This window comes from Netta rufina (genome assembly GCF_964035555.1).
Source record: "Netta rufina genome assembly, chromosome: 3".
Taxonomy (NCBI): Eukaryota; Metazoa; Chordata; class Aves; order Anseriformes; family Anatidae; genus Netta; species Netta rufina.
In genome coordinates, this window is record NC_140125.1 from 77,753,131 (window position 1) to 77,774,923 (window position 21,793).

Genomic DNA, 21,793 nt, shown 5'->3' on the forward strand with positions numbered 1-21,793 from the left:
AATTGGAACACAGCACTAAGAAGACTCGATTTAAATTCCCTAGAGTCATGGGACTTGGAGAAAATGTGTTGTGCCTGGTACCTCCAGAAGTGTAAGAGAATCCACCTGGAGAATACAACTGGAATTGGTTGGACCTAATCTTCTCCTAGAGCTTTTGCATCTCTTTTTTCCTTTTTCCCCTCAGAGTTCCCTTAGGAACTCTGCTTTCATGCTTCTCCTGGAGATTCAACCTGAAGAATACACACCTTAAAAATACTAATGAAGTAAAATTATTAGCTGTTTTGGGAACGAAAAAAAATTCCCCTGCTTTTCCTCTGTGAAGGAAGCTGGAATTGCCATTTGGTCATATAGCCATTAAGTAGAAATTTCTCTGACAATTTTGCATGCATAATATGATTGCTTTTCTATGTTTTAGCCTTAAAATTATAATAACATGAGATTCTGCTGTATGGGTCATATCCAAGATGGTGTAATTTAGCTTACTGACACTGTATGTTGACCAAAGAACTGACCATAACTGAGGACCTGAAAATGGGAGACCAGTACAAGCTCAAGGAGGGTATTCGCAGAAATAAATCTCTTCAGGGCTCCCCTGATAATCAGTACAGGGAGATAACAGAATTAAATCACTTCACAGAGGAGATTACTCTAAGGATGGAGTCTCTCCGTTTACAGAGTAAGCTCAGAGAAACCAACCTCACCTACAGTTAGCCCTTGCCAGATGCCCACATCTCCCCAGGATTTCAAATACTTTCTCAGGTATCAGAAGAATTTTATAACTCTCTCCACCTTTATATATACAGCAAGAAGTAGGGCTGGAGGTTAAGACTTGGTAATGTTATATTTTTAATTCTTTAATTCTAAAATAAGATTTTCCTAGCTCACGACTTATTTTTAACGGTCCTTTTTTTGGACAGACCACATTTGCAATGACATTTTAATAAAATATAGCAAGATAATTACTGAGCAGATTAAAAAGAAAAAAAAAAAAAAAAAAAAGAAAAAGAAAACCCTTCTGCAGTACTGTGACACGAAAAGGAGATCCCTCAAAGTCCATGAATCTTCTATCCCCAGCTAAAGCCATAGAGATGATGCCACATGTTGTGAATTAGTAAAAATAAGCAAGTTTACACAATGCATTATGAATATGTCTGACATTTCTACCTTAGATATAATGTATGTCAATTTTATTATATTCTCTCCAATGAGAAAAATCTTCAAGGGCACATCCTATTTTGCCAAATTATTATTATTTTGAGGTAAGGCTCTTTTTTTTTTTTTTCCCCCGTGCAAATAAATGCCTTCCTTATATAAAAAGTCATTATGTAGCTATACTGTCTCATCATGGTATTGCTAATAAATTGTTTATATATTGTAAAAGCCTTCAGTCAATTTCTTATCTGCCACTAGCAGTCCTTCAGAATAATATTTTGATTTAATTAAGTCAACTAAGCCTCCTTCGAACAAATGAAAAGGGGTCAGTAAAGAGTCAGGTTTTCATTTACATGCTCAATATTTATTTCTCATTTTAAACAAAATATATTTAAGAGATTAACTTGAAACAGAGCCAAAGACGGCACAAAATATGTCAAAATGCTAAATAAAACTTAATTGCTTTCAGCATTTACTAGGCAGAGGGATGGCCTCATAACCAAACAATTAATATGTTCTAAATATACTTTGTGACACATGCACCTCAACATAAAAATAAGTTAATATTTTAATTAAAAAAAAATAATCCTCACAATTTCCTTCACCCCTCTCCCCAAAGGTATAAAGTATGGCACCTTGGTGTAAGGGCTTGCCTTTACCAGCAGTGAAATTGATTATTTATTTTCTAACACCCTGAAGATATTAAATATATTTCTGTTTTCCCCATACCATGAATCAGCTGCACCTCTATTTTACAGAAGGAAGACAGGAACAACAAAATCCCGGGTTTGCCTAAGCCACTGGTACTTAACTTGCCCACCCCAGCCCAGTGGCCAAAGCTGCCAGGACAGCACCCTGGCTGCAAAGGTGAAGGGAGAGCCCTGTGACAGAGAGAGCTCTCTAGCTGTGCACTGCAATCCCAGAAGCAAGCAGGAAATAACTTCCAGTCCAACTTCCAAAAAATTGCAATTAACTTTTTGCACTCCTCTGTGGTCCCTATCTCCCCCCTAAGCAGCATAACCCAGGCAGGCAGAATGGCTGGAGCCCTGACTCTTCCACAACAAGAAAGGAAAATTACAATCATCTGGTTAAGCATCTCTCACACAATGTCTCAACAGCTGGAGGCAGCACAAAAAGGATCTTAAATCAGCTAGCTGGGCTATGCAGTAGTTTTTGATGTCTGTTTTATTCCTCGGTGTCAGGAGAATCTTCTAGGCAAGTGCTAACAGCTGGTGAGTTTTTCAGCTGTGACAATGAATGCGTAACCACCGCCCTTGCCTAATCATTGCCCAGCTGGTTGCTTTCTGCTCAGCTGAGCTGCCCTCTCCAAAGACTGACCGATACCAGCAATTACCTGGCGAGGTGATTTCTAGGGATGCTGACTTAGCAGGAGGTGGCAGACAGTGAATTCATACCATCAGCAACTGCAGCGCATAAACTAACAACAAAAGTGGTTACTCAATTTTACAGTACTACAGGGAATATAAAAATTTCGATGCTGTAATGTCAGACAGAACACAAATGGTTTGTATACTGTAACAAGAGAGATAATGAAGAGTTATAGACCCGAGAGCTATTAGTCTGAGAACATTAATTTTGTCTATTTGCCTAGTCATACGCGGTGTCAGCATTAACGTACGCTGATCTCCTGGCTACTTCACTGCTGCCAGTACAGGAGATGCATCCATTTATATGGGAGGCACATGCACATCATCTGGCTGAAGACTGTTCAATACCACCATAAAATCTAATGTCATGACAACAGGATCAGCCCCCTGGTGAAAGCTCATCATTAGGTCAGAGTTGTGATGGCTTCTGGAGAAATGGTGAAGTGAGAGGACACTGAGATGAATAGAAACAATGGCAGCAAGAGAAGCCAAAAGGTAGGTGGAGACCAAAATGCAGAGAGAACCAAGATGAAGAGGAGACAGCCTCATCTGGCTCTGGAGAGCAGCAGAGAATAAGCAGAGGCCAGTGAAATCGCCCACGGGAAGACCATGCTTTACAGTATGCACTGATGTCTGACAGCTGCTATGAATGAAAAACAGGGCACACCTTCAGACACTTCATTCATGATCTGATACACAGTTTTTAAACATCTGGACCTAGTGATACTGGGCCTACTGATGTTTAAAATAATTAAAATGAATGGACTGGTGAGACTAAGATACTCTGATTCTTTGTCTGCTCTGTTTATATCAGATTCCTGTAACATTGCTCCATGGAAATACATTGAATTTCTTCAGGACTTCACTGGCAGGGTTTTTACAACCCTTCCCTCACGGCTGTCTGCCCTGTGGCACTTACATTAATGGTACTCCAAAGGGGAATCAAAGCTTGTGGAACTGGCACTGTGAAGCAGAGCAATTGGGTTTATAAACAGTAAGCTTACGTGTATGCACCCACAACAAGAGGGGTCTGCAAGAGGGAGAGGCAATTATTAGAATGGCCATGCACAGTTTCGAATATTGATATTAGACATGGCAAGTGTTCAAAGGTAATTTCCAGTGTCACTGTTTAAGACTGTACTTGCTAATGTGATCATTTCTGATAAAAGTTATCTATCTGAACACAGCGCAGACCTACATGTCTCTGACGATACAGCAATGAATAAACTAAACAAATCACGTTTCCTATTACTTTATGCACTAAAGGTTTAATTAATCAATTTCCAGGGGCTACAAAAGCAAGAGGGAACACAGCACAACAGACCAGGGCAAGTGATAAGTACCAGCACAGACTAGTTTTAATCAAGGCCCTGAAGAAAAGTGAAAATAACAGGAAATGAAAAGTTATGAATAGAAGCCTACAGTTCTGCCATCCGTGCAAAAATAAGGTGTTAGAATAAAATTTCCTACTACGACTTGTATAATTCAGTATTAGTGGCAGTCAACCTGCTCCAAACCCAAACAAACAAAAATCCCCCACCCCTCAAGAAAAACTCCAAAAGCTGTCTCTGAGAAGCCAGCTGAAAACACCTTTTCTGGCATCTTCACTGGGGGAGAGGATTTTGGAAGAGTTTAGCACAAACACTTTACTTTTAACAGTAAAAGACAAACTACCCTTGTTCAGATTTAAAGCTTATTTCAGAACTTCACATTTCATATTAAAAATGAGTGCTTCCTGCCTTAAACTGCCATGGCAATCAGCATTCTTGATCTACTTTGCTCAGTACATCTCTTTATAAGGGCTCTGCTCCCAGTTTTATATCAGTTTTCCAGCATTCAACATTTAGGCTATTTTTCTTTTCTGCTGCAGATTTGCTATAAATTTCTGTTCCTCCCCTCCCAACTAATTCATTAATTTTTCACTTCTCTTCATTCAGCTTCTAACCCACATCAGAATTCCTTTCCTGAAAGCTGACACTCTAGCTTTGCTGAATTGTTCATGTCTCATCAATTGCATTGTTCAAGTACAAATAAACGTTAATCACTTCTTTTGTCCATAAAATAATTTGTTATGAGGATGACTATTGAGTGTTTTGCATTTGGAAGTGACTAGATAACATAGAAATACTATGGAAAATTGCTGTTAGAAACCCGTCTTCTCTTGCTCTCCCAATTGATTCACATCTTGCTATGATGGAGAACCCACAACAGTGGTCACCTCTAGCTCAGCTTGAAAACACTCACAATCCAATCAAGAATAACAATGGCTTTTCTATCAGAAGAACACAAGCCATTTCTTCACTGAAAGCCATTAATGATCTTCTGGACAGGACAAAATCTGCATATTCATATTCTTCAGTTTGATGGGGACTTTTCAGAGAAGGTAAAGAGCATCAGAGCAATGGATGGCAACTGACAGACTACATGAAAATTCCCAGCCATGAATTCCTAACTTCCCATTCCTAACTAAGTTTAATACTCTAGATCATCCTAATCTCAATCTTGATCATTTTAAATATAGATGTCACATATATATATCATATATATATATAAACAACTTTGTTTATCCAGATTACATTCACTGCTCAATGCCAGATGGTAGCCTTAGAAAGTGTTTTTAATCTTCTAATTTTCTGAACCTAATTAGCTTTCATTAGCTTCATCTTCCAGAAAATATTTTAAGTGTACTCAGAGCCCTTTCAGTTCCAGTCAGACTTCTGTCTTTCGAGGCATTTATTCACATTTATTATTCTTGATATTGTATGTGGCACCATTAAATGTTTCAATGGAGAATCACAATCACTACGCTAACTGCATGGCCTCATTATTACAAATAATTGGCTGACAAGTTGCAAAGGTCTGTTTTAAGTAGTTTTGTAGCTACTGTTCATGTGAAGGATTCTTTGCCAAAGACATTCTGTCTGACAAGCCAATATTACTCCTTTTAATACAGCTATTGTAGCTACAGCAGTTTCAGATGCCAGACAGCAAAACTTGCAGCTGTGATATTCATATGATAAAACATTAACTTACAAATGCCATAGATCACACTTGCACATGCACTTACACATATATATTGGTCTCAGCATGCATAACACAGAGACACCACTGCTGTCGGGGGATACCTCTCTCTTCAGTGTCTGCTTTCACAGATTCTGTGACAGGGGTATGAAACACTACAGAAATGGCATTCTGGTTCACTGAGAGGGACAGCTTTTCCGGATAAAAAACCTGAAGTAGTCTTTTTCAGACTCCGGTTGCTAAGATGTAATCTGTTTTGACAAATGCTTTAAGAAAAGGATAAATGTCCCTTTCTTCCAGTCCGCTTCAATCTTCTCCTTCCTTCTTACCCACACATTGCCGTGTCACATAAATCTATTTGTTCTGGGATCAGATAAACATTTGTTTCTCCTGGTGTCAGTCACTAGGGGCTTGATCCTTACTCACAGCCAACAGAAAAACTCTTGGTGGTTGCAACAGACAACGGTCAAACATTAAAATCCTATAACTGCCGTTAAAATAGGCAGAGAAAACAGGTAACACAAATATACAGGGAATGGAAAGCAGGGGTTGAGAGGGATACAAGAGGATGACAAAATGGATTTCAATAGGAACATTAAACATGGAAATTATTTATCCTATTAGAGAGGTAACCAAGCTAAATACACAGTCCAGACTAAACAGTCTTTAAAAGTAACAAGATGTTTCAGATTGACTGGGCAAAAAAAAGCAGTAAATTTTATAGTTAAGTAGGAATAGCAAACAAGAGCAAACGTTACAGTCCTGCACTGTGAATTCATGCAGTCTGAAACACTGCTATCACCATATAAATCATTTTCATTAAGACCATTCAGATTCTAGAAACCAGAATACAAAGCAAAAAACCTGACTGTCCTGGATCCCCTTTCCAGCACATAGAATCGCAGAATAACAGAATTGTCTAGGTTGGAAGAGACCTCAAGGCCATTGAGTCCCACCTCTGACCTAATACTAACAAGTCCTCCACTAAACCATATCGCTAAGTTCAACATCTAAACGTCTTTTAAAGACCTCCAGGGATGGTGACTCCACCACTTCCCTGGGCAGCCCATTCCAATGCCTCACAACCCTCTCAGTAAAGAAGTTCTTCCTAATATCCAAACTAAAACACCCCTGGCACAACTTTAGCCTGTGAAAGCAGAAAAATGAGAAGTACCAACCGTTTCTTCTGAAAGTACTGCTTTAAAATATAATCACAATCCATGCATTAATACTCGTGACCACACTTAAAATATTTCCTAGAGGATTTTGTAAATGAGATTATCTGATAATAAAGGGGTTGGCATCAAGTAGTGAAATAAGCTTTGCTTAAGAGTAATGGGATTTTAATCAGTACAATGAAAATAAGATAATAAAGGATGAAGTGAAATCAGCATGAAAAGATTACTATTTAAAAGGACAGAACAATCAAAAGCTTAGAAAACAGATTTCTGGAATCCTGCTAGAGATAGTATGTGTATTTTTTTGTTCTTATACACAATGTCATTACCCATGTTGAAAATGTTGCTATAGCTTTATAAACCATTTAAGAAAATCAGGTTTCAGTCCCATTTCCAGCAAAACATTTGGTAAAAGGTTTTAAATGTTGTTTGTCATCTCTCACTGCTTTTAATAGCTTCAGTACAAATATCTTTATTTTTAAGGATTTTTGTTTTGTTTTTTTTTGCTTTCCATCTTTGAAAGGAAATAGTATAGCATGTAGCATCTTGCAACAATTGTCTTGCAAAGAGGTACTACACTTATTCCTCAAACTGAAATGAAGACCTTAGCAGGAACGGAATATATTTTGCTCAGATATGTCATACTGATGAGTCTTTGTGACGCTGTTGAAAGATAATTTCAGACAAAATAAATATTTCGGAAAAGTGCAATATTGTCTTTTTGGGTAACAGAGAACATTTGAGCTTATAAGCCATCAAAAGCAACTATTTTTAATTTTCCTATGAGTACCTTAAAATACAGCCTTTCTCATCCATCAAAGCAATTTATTTATTGACTTTTATTGTATGACAAATTTGGAAGTATGAGAGCAACATCCTGCCCAAATGATCGAAGTAAACTCAGAAAGAGGAGATGGCTCCCCTTTCTCATCTTTGTCTCTTTCCAAAGGGCATCTTTAAGGGCCAGCAACCAGAGTCTGAATTGTCTTTGATGTGTGGATGAATGCAAGGATGGAATATAAAAGGCCAACCTCTTGTCCCTTCTGGAACAAGTGAGCTCAAAGAAATGACCTCTGCTACAGCTGCTGTCTCTGAGGACAGCAATAGATCTTTGTAATCCTCTGAAGTAGGTAAGGCATGTTTACTCAATATATGACTGATTAATGACAAACCAATTTGCCTTCCCCCACCAAAAAAAAAAAAAAAAAAGTTATACAATTACAAAGGATAGTTAAAGGAGAAGAGGAAAAAGCAAAGTGGTTGTTTACTTCAAAGAGGCTCAAAAGATACTGAAATACAAAGACTCCCATATCAGAAGATCAGATATTGACATGGTGCAGAATAGCACCAACTTTATATAGAAAAGATAGTGACACTTTCTGCTTGTCTTGAGTGAGGGAAACAAACCTCAGTGATGCTGAGCCTATACCAGTGGGCTGAATCATCAGTTGCTCTGCGAAGACAAGAGCAACTTGTTTGCTTACTCAAAAAAATGTGTATGAAAAAGAGGTCTGAACAATTCATGAAGCTACTGAGGACTTTGCTGCAGAAGCATCCCCAGAAGCTTGGAGTGGCAGGTGTGGAGAAGGAGGTTTTAGAGAAGTCTGTTAAGTAGAAATGCAAACAAGACATGTTGTGGGGCAAATGAAGTAGCTTAAATATGAACTGAGGAAAGAGGGTTCTGAAGGGCCTGTTTTACTCACCCCAGGAAAGGTCTTTCTTGAACTACATCCAATAGTGGACACCATCCACATTTCAAGAAAGACAGGGACAGATTTTATAAGACAGAGAAGACATAGAAGCACTGGAATAAGCATCCTTGGAAAAGCATGGAATTTCCATGATGGAGATCTTGAAGAAACAGTTAGATAAATATCCAAATGGAAAAACTTGGGTGTAGCTTATGTGTTTGACATCAGAACATACAAAGTAATTACATGATTCTGCCTTACTTTCTGTGATTATTTCATTCCTGAAACCCCTCAAAAAACATGTAATAAAGAACTAGAAATCTAAACTACAAATTCTCAATGAATTAAATTTGTTTAAAAATGGTAGTAAAAAATGCTTAGAGCACCCCATCCCTGTGCATTGGAAGAGGGAAAGAAGTAAAGCCCATACAGTGTCCTTTTCTAAATTTTAAGGTATGTGTTATCAAAGCAGGTGGTGTGTCATTCAGAAGAACTGTTTAGTCTTCATTAAGTGGAGAAAAAGAAGCAATATTGAAGCACTGTCCAAAGTTTAGTTCACTCAAAAGCAAGCTTGTAAACTTTTACCACTCATGAAAACCTTGAAGGCTAGCAAACCAGATTTAATCCTTCAAAAGCATGTCAAAAGCTTTCAAAACAAGCCTGACTAAAATGTAGTTATACAAATTCAACTAATCTACAAAATAATTTCTATATAGAAAACAGAGAAAATGGTTTATATACAACCTCAGTAGAATATCATGAAGTGATGTGAAACAACATTGCTGAACAACAACGCATTCTACTCTCTCTTAGAAAATATTAATTTGAAAATAATTAAAACCCAAATGAAACACTTAAAATCTTCTTTGCCCCAACAGATTTCATTATCTATAAAGCATGCAGTATGACATGAAATGGACAATCTGAAAGGTCAACCAGAAAGACTGTTGTCAGATTTGCAGCAGCAACTGCAACTTGCTGGGATATATTTAAAACACACAAGCCTCACCGAGGCTAAGTATTGAATCAAGACATTTACATTAATGGGCCTTTGACAGACATACTCATTTTTTTTTATACTACACAGAAACCACACAACACGAGCACCATTACAAGATATATAGCATATGGCTACCATTAAAGCTCGATTATAATGAATACTTGCTCATTTATTTCTCTAAGCACTACTGCAAGGAATGTAGCAGCAGTTTCACAGATGTCAGCTGGAAATAGTAGCCTTTCATTTAATTTGCTGAAAGATTGTTCCCTCCTATTAACTTCCTCGTAAAGATGTGTCAGTGTTGTAACAATAAAAATGTAATTTTAACGTGAAATTTAAACCAATGAAAGCAAATTTCTGGAACAAACTGCTTAGCTGGCTCACTAGCCTCTCTTAATTTCCTTCTCAATAGCTCTCAAACTAATCCACAGTTGTACAAGTCTTATTTTGTCTTTACCCTCTGCTATCTTGATTCTTATGATAGCATTCATGTGTCTTTCACATTTACTGCTAGGATTTTATTACAGTTTGTCGGTGGGCAGTGGATTGTTTAATATAGAGCAAACCAACTATTCTGGTATGTCTTTAAAAATGACATTCAATTACACCATTTCTCCAAGTCAGGTCAACTCAGGTCATGGTCTACAAAAGTGAGGAAGGTCTGGTCATCAAAAAGCAGTAAACACAAAGCTGCTCTATTTTTAATGTGAGATTACAGTGAGAACACAGGAGATACCACATATTTTGGATGTCAGCTAGGTTCATCTACCTAAACCAATGCCTTGATGGTACTCCTCATCAGCCCACTGAAATAAAGAGTAGTCTGGTACTCCTGGGCTGGAGTAAAAAGTAAGACTGTTAGTTATCCACAACACAAAGAAACAGTTGTGAGTTCCACAAGTCAGCCCATGCTGAGTTACAGGTCAGAGAAGAACATGAGATGGGAAGTCTTGCTTGTTGGACCACTCATTCTTATGGTTGACTAATGCCAGGCATTAGCTCCCTACTACAGTGATTCCAAATTATATGGCAACATTAGAGACATAAATAGCACAGATTCAGCCTACACAGAACTTGATGATCATCCTAACAGAGGAAGGCTCCTTGCAGCAAGAGGCATGCTCACAAGAGTCTGTCTCACCTACCCACAACACTGATGTGATAATGCCATACGATTAGTATGAATGTGCATGAGATATTTCTAGTAACAACTCAATGTAAAATAGAAGAGAATATCCAGAACAATCTCAGCAGATACAGGTTCTTTAATAATCCTTATTTCTCCGTGCAGAAGAATTCAGCATGTCTTACAGTATCTTTCTCAATATGAGTATCATGATGGTCATCATGTCAGAAACTCAGACATAGAAGAGTATCAACTTTCCAAGTTATTTGTAGGTGAAACTGATCAATAATCAGGAGAAAAAGGAAAAAAAAAGGAGAAAGACAATAAAGGCCAATCTACTGAAATAGAACAGAAAGATTCATGTATCAGGGTTAACACTGCATACCTTTATTATGAGGAAAAAAAAACCACATAGTTACAAAAAACCTGGAGGCATTTATATAGGACTGAATTTGCTTCTGGAGGATCTCCTGGACTTCACTACTAAAGATAAACATTATTGGCAAGATTACAATATTTTGCTCTGCAGCGTATTTTAGGAGATCAAATCTGATAATACCAAAACCAGTCAGACTGCTCTTAAGCATTTGCTCTTAACATTTTCTCTTATCAGTTCCACTGCTCGGGTCCTAGTTCTAGTTTTTGTTCAGTAGCATTTGATTTCCTAATAGAGAAGAGGCACTGAGCATGGGGTGATTCACAATAACCTTCATACCTCATAAGGAAGGCAAGAAGGGCACAAACACTCCCCCACTCAAGTCACCTTGTCATGCTACAATACAGCGAGGTAATTTCTGTTTTCCTTTTGTGTTTTTGAAAAACATGTATGGATAGGTTATGAAAAATGCAAACTAATATAACCATTACAGTAATTGCATCGGTTAGGTTTATTAATTTGTCACAATTAAGTCAATAAGAGTTTCAGCAACATCATTATATTACTTGATTAGTTTTGAAAGTGATTATTCTAAGAACTCTATTTAATTGGAAGCTTCTCAATTTACAAGGTACATTAAATTCTCGGTAGCTTTTTAAGATTATTCAACATATGCAGGTCAATTACCAGTAATCGCTGTCTCATACAACGACTTCACAAGAAACTTCAGTGCAACACTGGAAATGAATAAAAAAGTGTTCTAAAAAATACTGCTCAACTTCACTTCACATTATTATAGTGAAAAGCCATATCTAACATCTAAATTGTGAAAACCAAATTGTGAAAAAAAAAATTGAGCAAAGATTAAAAAACAGTTGTCTACCTTAAAACAGATTATGATAATTTGTCAGGACTGCCAAATCACTGAATTCCACTAACTGCACTCATGCCCAGCTGCACATTAATTACCAGATTAGAAAGTTATAATTAATTTTCTTAATATCACTGTACTGCTTTTCTTCCTTGAGTTAATAAAAACAGATTGCAATCAATCTTTGTTAAATCACGCTGCAGAACAGAACTGCTATAGCTATTTCCATATGTGAAAAGCTCCGCTTGCACAGCTTTTGGTGTAGTACCCCAGCTAGAAGCTGTATCTTCTGACATTTTAATGAAGTGTTGTAATAGGGCAAATAAATTATAAATTATAATTTGACTTAATATAGTAAAGTAAAAAAAACCCTACAGAGCCTTAAAAAATCTTGTAAAGAATTTTCTAATGACAAAATTCAGATGTATTTTCAATTATAAAAGAGGTTTTGTTTGTAGCTGCATTGCTTGAAATAACTCACTGCTGAGACTTTTAATGATTAAAATATAGTTGTAATTAAGGCATTTCTTTATCAGTTAACTTTGTCATTAGAAACCATTAAAAGTGCTCCATACCTTTCTGGCCTTCACAGAGCACAAGCTGCAAGATTTATAAGAACTATGTAGGGAAAGTGACTTTATAGAGATATAGACTATAGTTTTGATCAAGAGTGTTCAGTTAAAAATAACACAAAGCTAATTAATGCAGAGTTCAAACAGCAGACATTTTCCTGTGCCTGTATCCATATTAGTATCAAAAGCTGTTTTTATAAAACATAAGGAGAATTCAAGTGTTCTCTTCTGAAAAAAGGAAGAGTAAAATGGATGTGACTTTTTTCATGTTCCATTTATACCTTAAAGTTTTTTATTTCTCCAACCTCATTGCTGCTTAAAAATTATTTCTTTTCACTTCCTTTCTCCTCAACTTTCTAAAAGACAAGAATAGATGCAGCATTACTGGAATTATAACATCATGGCTGCCCAGGAACATTTGAGGGAATGTGGAGATAAGAAAAGACATTTTTAAGCCTACACAAACTTCAGCAGCAAAGCCAAGTACAAACCTTTTTTTTTTTTTTTCTTTAAAAAATCTTCTTTCTCCCAGATTTTCATAATATATATACAAATACATGACTATATTATATATATATTATATAGGATTGGACAACTGCAGAATCACAGTTCAGTAGAAGAAACCGTTGGAGCAGAAAATCACCACTGGTGTGCTTCTCCTCCAAAATAACAAGGGCTCGGATTAGAAGAAAGCAGCAAGCATGGAAGAGGAACAGCAGGGTTAGAAAATACATAAATTAGAACAGGATTAACAATGGATTGAATTAGTTATTGATTTACTGAAAACATACAACTAAAAGGCATTGGATGATCTCAGAAACTTATAAAAAACTCATGCTACAAACAGCCACTTGCAACTCAGATTCAGGATTCAAAGAAGTTCAGGATGCTAAAGAAGCATTGTAAATAGCAAACAAGAATGGCACCATTACACTGACGAACACTGAGACAACTGAAAGAAGCGCATAATTGCAGTTATCTGTATTTCACAGAATCACAGAATGGCTGAGGTTGGAAGGGACCTCCAGAGATGGACCTCTAGTCAAGCAGAGTCACCTAGAGCATGTTACACAGGATGGCATCCAGGTGGGTTTTGAGTATCTCCAAAGAAGGGGACTCCACGGTCTGTCTAGGCAACCTGTTCCAGTCACCTGAACAGTAAAAAAGTTCTTCCTCATACACTGATGAAACCTCCTGTGGTTCAATTTATACCCATTACCCCTTGTCCTATCACTGGCCATTACTGAGAAGAGTTTGGCCCCATCCTCTAATTTAAAACTCATATTATTATTTAAGAGTAAGGACATGTTCTGTACTCAGCTGGATGTATGAAGCTGGTTATAAAACCTGAGGAAATCCAACTAACAAGCACATAGCTGGAATCACTGGAATAAGAAGCAAAGAAGCCAATAATCCTTCAATCATTGTCATATTCCTGAAAAGAAAGGAAACTCCCTAAACCTCCCCAAATGCTACACCTAACTGAAAAAATAACGAATAATAAACTTTAGTTTCTGTAAATAAAATAAAATTCTAAAGCTCTAAAAATTCTAAAATCTGTCTGCATGAACGTTCTCATTACTGATGCAATTGATTGATTTCTAGAAGAAAAGATATCCTACAGTATGCTGATTTGTTATTGTAAGTTCACTTTAAAGTATTAAATGGAAAACTGAGCTGAAAGAACATCTGATGTATCCATGAAAACAGATATGCCATGAATTTCAGAAGAACAAAAGATATCATAAGCAGTTATGACTAGTCAGCTTAGAAGTAAACATGTTTATAAAAGCGGCATACAAAACACCACATGGGTATAATAAAACTGAAATGATAAAGTCAGCATTGGTATAATAAAACTGAAAAACACAAAATTCAAGTTTTGGAGTGTTAATAGGATTACAAAGTACTAGAAAGAGAAGTTTGAATTTAAGATAAAGATAAGTGAAATAGTTCTGAACTACATCATTTACATAGACCTGCATCAGTAAAAGGTAGGTTTCAGCCATCCACCTGGGAGGTAATAGCTTGGGAGGAGGTCAAGGAGAGATCCTCTTGTATCAGCAGGACTGAGGAACCATATAATCATGAATAAAGATTTAGCTTTATGTATATATGTGCATGTATGTACATATGTATGCATTAAAGATATTTTAAAGGATAATATAAGAAGTATTGAAGTGACTAGTATCTTTGTAATGAGGAAAATGATGTAGCCTTCTGTAAAGAGGGTAGCAGAATCTCTTCTCAGTAATGTTTTCTGAAAAAATGTAGTTAGCAACTCGTCTTCACACTCAACGTTTTAGGACAATTAGAATATTGTAGAGTAACTATAAACATTAGTCACCTATTTAAATTAGTGCTTATTTTAGCATCTAAAACAGTCCTTACATTTGATGCTAGGAAAAAATCTTGTTCCTCCAGTCTTGTAGTGCTGAATAGGTATTATACTCTTATGCATAGTATTGCCAACAATTTAGTCAGACTGTCAAAGTATAAGGCTTGGTAACTCTCAGCTCTCATTATCCACCACATCACAAAGATGCTTAAACCAGAGGAGGAAAAAAAAAGAACATGCAAAACACACAAAAAGAACACACACAAAAAAATATATGAACAACAAAAAAACACAAAACCTTTTCCATTTTGAAACTAATATTTTTAAGAATGACCTGCTCAATTTGAGAATTTGTCCAGGTAGTCGTATTAAAGCAATTCCAGCTAAAAATACAAAACGTACTTCAGCTGGGTCTTGTACTCTGCATTTTCATGTTCAGCTGCAACTTTCAAATACATCTGGCAACTCAGAACTACCACAGAGACTCAAGGACTCCCTTGTTTCTCCTAGACAGCGCAGAAGTACCTCATGCAGGTGACTTCCAATTATCTCGACAGTATCAAGGAGACAGCAGCAGTTATTCAGCTAAAGCAAAAACACAACCAACACCAACATCTTTGTACTGATTTATAAAAAACTGTTTTCAATAAATGCCATTTCAAAGACTTACAAGCAGATTTCTTTGGGGAGCAAAAGCGGTTTTAACTATCAGGAAACAAACTGAGGATCTGATAAATCTTTATCATGCTCTGCACCAATACATCCTTACGCCCCCACGTTTCAACTAGGGCCTGGTTAATTTACAGCTAGACGAGTAGAAAACTTAATGTACCTGGCTGATACATGACATGACACCCCTGGTACACGTCCTAAGTGTTTAGGGTGAACTTCTGACTTCTAATTTCTTCTAAAGCAAAACACAAACCAGTGCAACCTGCTTGTCCTGACTCACATCCCTCTCCCTTTCCAGCACAGAAAACTTCCCTACCCTTTCCACAAATAATAAACAAATAAACAGTTTCCCACTCCTAAAGCACCATGAAGGTAAAAAATTGTGATAGCTGTGGAAGGTTTCGATACCATGAAGGGAGTGTCTGCTGTGGAGGGGGCAAAAACCACCAAGTAAAGACCAATATCCTCCTGTAATGAGCTGGCTTCTGTGGGACTGTCACAAGCTTAGTTCTGCTTTATAAAAATCAACATTATCTCTTATTATTGCCACAGAGATCTCTGAAGTGTTTGCAATCACACATTCAGTGCTGAGGAATCACATTACTAGTACTTGCATAGGGTTTTACACAGATCAGTAGTATGATAATTACAAACCTGTTACTATCCATACTTATTTCACAGTGCCCTAGTAAACTGTAGGGAAAGAGTTAGTGTTTAAACCTAGATTCTGGACAAGACTCTCTTTCCTTTGGCTATAAGAAAGCACTGGAACTGAAAAAGATACTTGCAGTAGCAACAATAGGTCCCAAATCCTTCCTGTGCTATTGCCAGAGGGCAGCCTCCCACACAAATTCAGCGTTACAATATTGAATTGGAACTGCTGTTTGAATAATACAGCTTAACCTTACAGGATATCACCAAAAAGTGTTTTTCTTGGTTCTTTTTTTCCCCTCACAGCTAAGTTGCTTGAAGTCTCATGAATATTTTTATAACTTGATTCTTGTGCTGCTCAGTGGCAAATCAGACACCATCACAGGTCCAAAATATCTACCCCCAAAACTGTACTGATATTCATAAATAATGCAAATTTTAATAACACTCTCAGACCAACTTACTTATTTTCATGTATGATTATGAAAGAATTATCATGGAAACTCAAAGGAAAAGGGGAATTTTTTTATTTTATTTTTTTTCCCCAGTTAATTATGATTTTAGAATAGTTCATTTGATTTTTGCTGAATATAAGGCACAAGCGATTTAATGCAGAACTGGCTACTCATTTCAAATAAGACAAAGACAAGGCAAGCAATTTGCTTACCATGGTATTCAAAGATGTTCTAAAACAATGAAATTGCTAATGAGATGGCTTATAACATGGTGATACCAGAACAGCCCAAATGCAAAACTATTTTTCAGGTTTATAATGCATCCAGAACTGACTCAAGAACTCTGAAGTTGTTTATGAATCAGTACGTTAACCAGCACTTAAAACAGTAGTGCTGAAAAGATGTAGAGTTTGCTGAAGTCATCTTTTCAGTGGTTACTTATGAAATAGAACGGATTTTTTTCCCTTAACTCAAAAAATTATTTTTTAATTATTTGTCTGAGGTCTTCTGTAGCCAATGGAGATTTTAGAGATCAGTATCTCTAGGTAAATCATTCAATCCCCAAACATATTTTTAATGCCACACAAATATTTTTACATAGGTGAAGTTCAGCTAGGATTTATCTTTTTACATTCAGTGCTAATACAAATCCACACTGTGATCCAAATGCCTGAAGGAAAAAGCCTGTTTTCAATCGGTGGGTGTTAACACAGTGGAAATCTCAGTGTTTAACCCAATATCCAAATCATATTTATTACTGTTACCACTTTAATTTATGACATCAATGGAACATTTGCCAAAACCACACACACAAAGTCTTTGTTAAGCATGCAGACTACTACAAGACTACTTTTAGCTTTCTTTTCTAAGACAGCATAGATTCCTTCCTCTAAAATTATGCCCAGGGTAGAAAGAAGAGATAAAATTAAAGATTCTACCTAAATAGTCCCTCTACATAGCCCTGCAATGACAAACTGTGCAGATAATATAAACCTTTCCTAATTACAAACCCTTTAAAACACAGATTTATTTTTTGCCAATGATAGTCAAATTTGAAGAATAACCTTCATTTAGCTCTGTAGCCCCCCTTTTTTTTTAATAATTTAGACACTAGACTTAATAGTGCATGGCAGAAAATTTAAATCAGCCATTCTGACTGAATCTCCTCTCCTCTCCTCTCCTCTCTCCCATCAACAAGCTTGTTGAGTCACTATGACAAGTGAAAGCATGAGTCACTAACTCTGTTAAAGAATATAGTATCATACGGACAACTTGATGTTTAGGAAAATTTTTGCAATATCATGCAACAGTCACATTTTAGGCATTTCTGATAAAGTAAGTGGGGGAATTAGGCTTTCCAAAAAATTTACTGAATTTACATGTTTGGATCCTTTCTTCATATTTCAAGCTTTCTCAATGCATTAAGATTCCTTTATAAACTACAAGGAATCTAACGCTAAGTGCATTGATTATGACATTTTGGAGGAAGTCCCAGAACTCTAAGAGAACCATTCTGTTACACACTAAAATCTGCATCTTCTCTTAAGAAAATTTAAGAGTTTTCCTAATGGGACAGGACACTAAAGAGATTTTGAAGGGCAATTTCTATTCCTGAACTGATTTAGTGTATTGGGTTTACAAGTGGCAAGGTTTTGGTAGCAGGGGGCTGCAAGGGTGGCCTCTAAAACAAGAATCCAGCAGCTGCCCTGTGGACCCAAAGGGACCCACCACTGCCCACCCAGAGCCAAGCCAATAAGTGATGTTGTTTGCACCCTGTGAGAGCAAATTTAAGCATGGGGAAAAAAAACAACAACAACAAAAACTGCTGTGCAACAGCAGCTGGGAATGGGGAGTGAGAAAGTGTGGGAGAACCAGCCCTGCAGATTCCGAGGTCAGTGCAGAAGGAGTTGCTTTAGAAACATAAACTGATACAAAAAACAAAGAGGGTATTTTCTTTTTCTTTAAACAAGGTGGAAGGAAAAAGGAGGATCGTTTGTGAAGCTGTGCCATGGGTACATCTTGCTCAGAACCCTGGAGGAGGCTCCCAGGGGTGTCTGTATCTTCGTGAAACTTTCATTCAGCCATGGAGGCTTGGCCAGGTCTGTGGCTTAATTTAATGTTCTGTACAAAATGTGGTTAAACAAACAAACAAACCTAAAAAAAATCTAGAGCAGCTTGTTTTAAAAACATGAAACATATTGGCCACATCCCAATAGCATAAATACTGTAGTTTTCTCTCTTCCATCCTTGATTACCTGCAACTGAGTTAACTAAATACTTCGTTCGAACAATTTAGCAAGTCCTCTGCTACCTCACTTTGCAAAATATGTAATATTGAATGCAGCTCAGGTCCACTGTTGATGTATAATCAGTGCTAAAGTGTAAAAGGCAAAGAATCCTTGGCTGACATCAGACACAGTAAGCATTTTATGTTTATGTCAAGTACATCTTATCACTTCCTGAGGTTTGACTTCAATACACATTAATGAAATCTATTTCAAACTCCTCCCTTTTGATTTCCATTAAGCATCCCTGCTCTGTACTACTCTATCCATACCTCATGACTACTCTATCCATACCTCATGGTGTTTCCTTCTGGACAGGACTTCTGACAGTCCCTGTACCCATTAGTGCTGAAATCAATCACTGAGTGAGAAGCACAGTATTCCCGCAGCCACAACAACACTTGCAAGCAAGCTGGAGGTCCAAAGATGCAATTCCAGAAGTAATAAATAAATAAGAAATAAAAAAAATAGCCCAGTCAAAAACTTTTTTTCACAAAGGGAAAGCATATCTATTTTTCAAAGTTTCAGATGCACTGGAAGGTTATATAACAGATTAATTCTACATAAAAAGCAAGTCAAGCCAGTGACTAACAGTACTGCTGCATAGTGGCTCACAAGGGATGGACAATTGATAACCTTAAAACAATGATTCAGGCGGTATGCATGGAGAACAAACACTATATGGAAACAATGTTCTTTCATATAAGAATGCTCCTTGGTTGTTTATTATAAAGCAGTAATAGGATCTTATTGGAATTAACAGGGACTGAAAAAAAGATACAGGTTTACTTTCAAAAGGAAAAAAAAAAAGTGATACAGAGAGACAATTTCCATCCAAAAGAGACAAAATATTGTACGGGATCTTATTCTGATAAGTTTTTTCTTGACTGATCCAATAGTCTAACAATAAGCCCAAGTCCCAGTTTCCTTTTTGATAATTTTAGGGGTAAAAATAGGTAGACCTATTAAAAAGGTTACCTAACACTGAGAACATAATGCAAGCTGGGTATTTCTTAAGATTACTTAACTCACTATCTAAGGGAGTTTTAATTCAAGACTTTTATTTCTATAAATCTGAGAGGCATGTGAGAGAAATACCTAAGCAATCTGATTGCTCAGTCATAAATTACTTGAAGCTTAAGAAAAAGAGAAATGAAAATTTTAGCATGAAGAAGCCAGTTTGTCATGGCTCACTGAGAACAAAAATAAAGGACCAAGAAGTAATTGTATTTTAAAAAGCTGTTACAGCTGCTGTTTTAGAAGCTCTGAAGACAAAATAGCTAAATAAAATATTCAGGTGAAGGGAATAAATAAATAAATAAATTTTAAAAACTGGCTTTGCTAGCTTGTCCTCCCTATCCCAAGAAGCACCTATCTATATATTAAGAAAATATAAGAATCCACGTAATAAGAACTGAAATCCCTCTATCAAGCCACCACAGATTTGTATTCATTCTCACTCTGCAGCCTCTGTTTGTACCAGTGCTCTCAGCTCAGAATCATCAAGTATGATGTAACACTAGTTACTGAAAGTAGCATGTGAGCCAAAAAGGGAACTTTAAATTTAGCAGTATTAGCAGAAGTGAAAAACAGATGCTGAAGATACAGAGCAATATCAAGAACATTAAAAACATGGAAATGCAGCTGAAATATATAGAAAGAAAGAAAAGGAAATCCCATTACAAACTACCAATCTCATTACTTAAAAAGTACTTCATAGACAAAAGGAAGTTTTATATAGAAACACACTCAAGAAATTGACTAATAATTTTAGCTGTAGAATAAGTACAATAAACATTTAATATGTTTGAAAATTCAGGTTCCACAAATAAAAAGCATGGCTTTTTTCCCATGGCTTTTAAGTCATGAGGAAAGGAGAAGGATGAAGAAAAACAATGGAAAAGAGAAAGATGGTAAGACTTTGGGTAGATGCCTTTAGTATATGCTAGGACACACATGACAAAAACACATATATATGTTTACACAGAGGCAGTCAAGGAGAGAGCAGGTCTGTCTCTGATACTACAGGATGAGTGGAGAAAATAAACTATTTTGTGAAGAACATTTGCATAGTGAAAGAAATAGCCAGCTCATCTGCTAATCCAAAAATAGTCATTTAAAAATAACCACTGACACCCACAATCTATTGTCAGTGTTCTCCAATTTGAAGCATAAATCAAAATAAAATCAAATAAAATACTAATCAGAAATGAGGCATATTAGGTCCATAATATATTCATGCTTCAATGGCTTAGCACTTCCTAAGCTTGGATGCCAGCATATTTGTTTACGCGTGGTATTATGGAAGAGTCATCTATTGAAGGTCAAATCGAGACAGATGCGCAAGGATTCAGAATGAATAACCAAGAACACAGTACTGAATGTAACACTTGCTGCCATATCACAGGGAAGTTATCTTGGCACACATCCCCTTCCACTTTGGTTACAGATAAGCGAAGAATCCCCCATTATTTTTTTATTTTATTTTTATCACCACCTCACATTGCTTGTGATCAGCTTTTACAATGTGCCACAGCTTTTGTTGTGAGAAGCTAGGAACAAACCCATAAAGACCCTACAAAATCGGAACTGTTTGAGAAAAAAAAAAAAAAAAAAAAAAGATAGATATTTAGTAGGTAAGGGCTACATTTAAGACAAATTTCTAGCCTGAAAACTTTACTATTTAAATACACCATGTAGTGTACGGTACTGTTGTGCTGCAATTAGAAATGTATGCAGGATTTTGTACTCAGAATCTTTTGTAACAGCTTAACAAATAAACAAAAAACCTCAAGCCATTGTACAATTAACTTCTACAGAACTCATTAAAAGCTTTTGAGAATAAATCATTAACATGCATGTAAGTAACTACTCGAAGCACAAGGACCATCACCAGGCACCAGTCAATCAGTCCCTTCAGCGATTTGAAAGTCTGCGAGGAACTAACTCCCTCCTGCACCCCGCACACACACATGATGTTTGTCCACCGCCTCTCGCCTCATTTCTGTTTGAAGGGA

At 36.6% G+C, this 21,793-nt stretch overlaps 1 protein-coding gene across 1 annotated transcript in view; it reads right to left on the minus strand.

The window, feature by feature from the left end:
• Window positions 1-21,793, minus strand: part of MAN1A1 (mannosidase alpha class 1A member 1) — a gene marked incomplete at its 5' end in the record, with an annotated part of 134,595 nt that overhangs the window by 29,599 nt on the left and 83,203 nt on the right. The window lies entirely within an intron of this gene.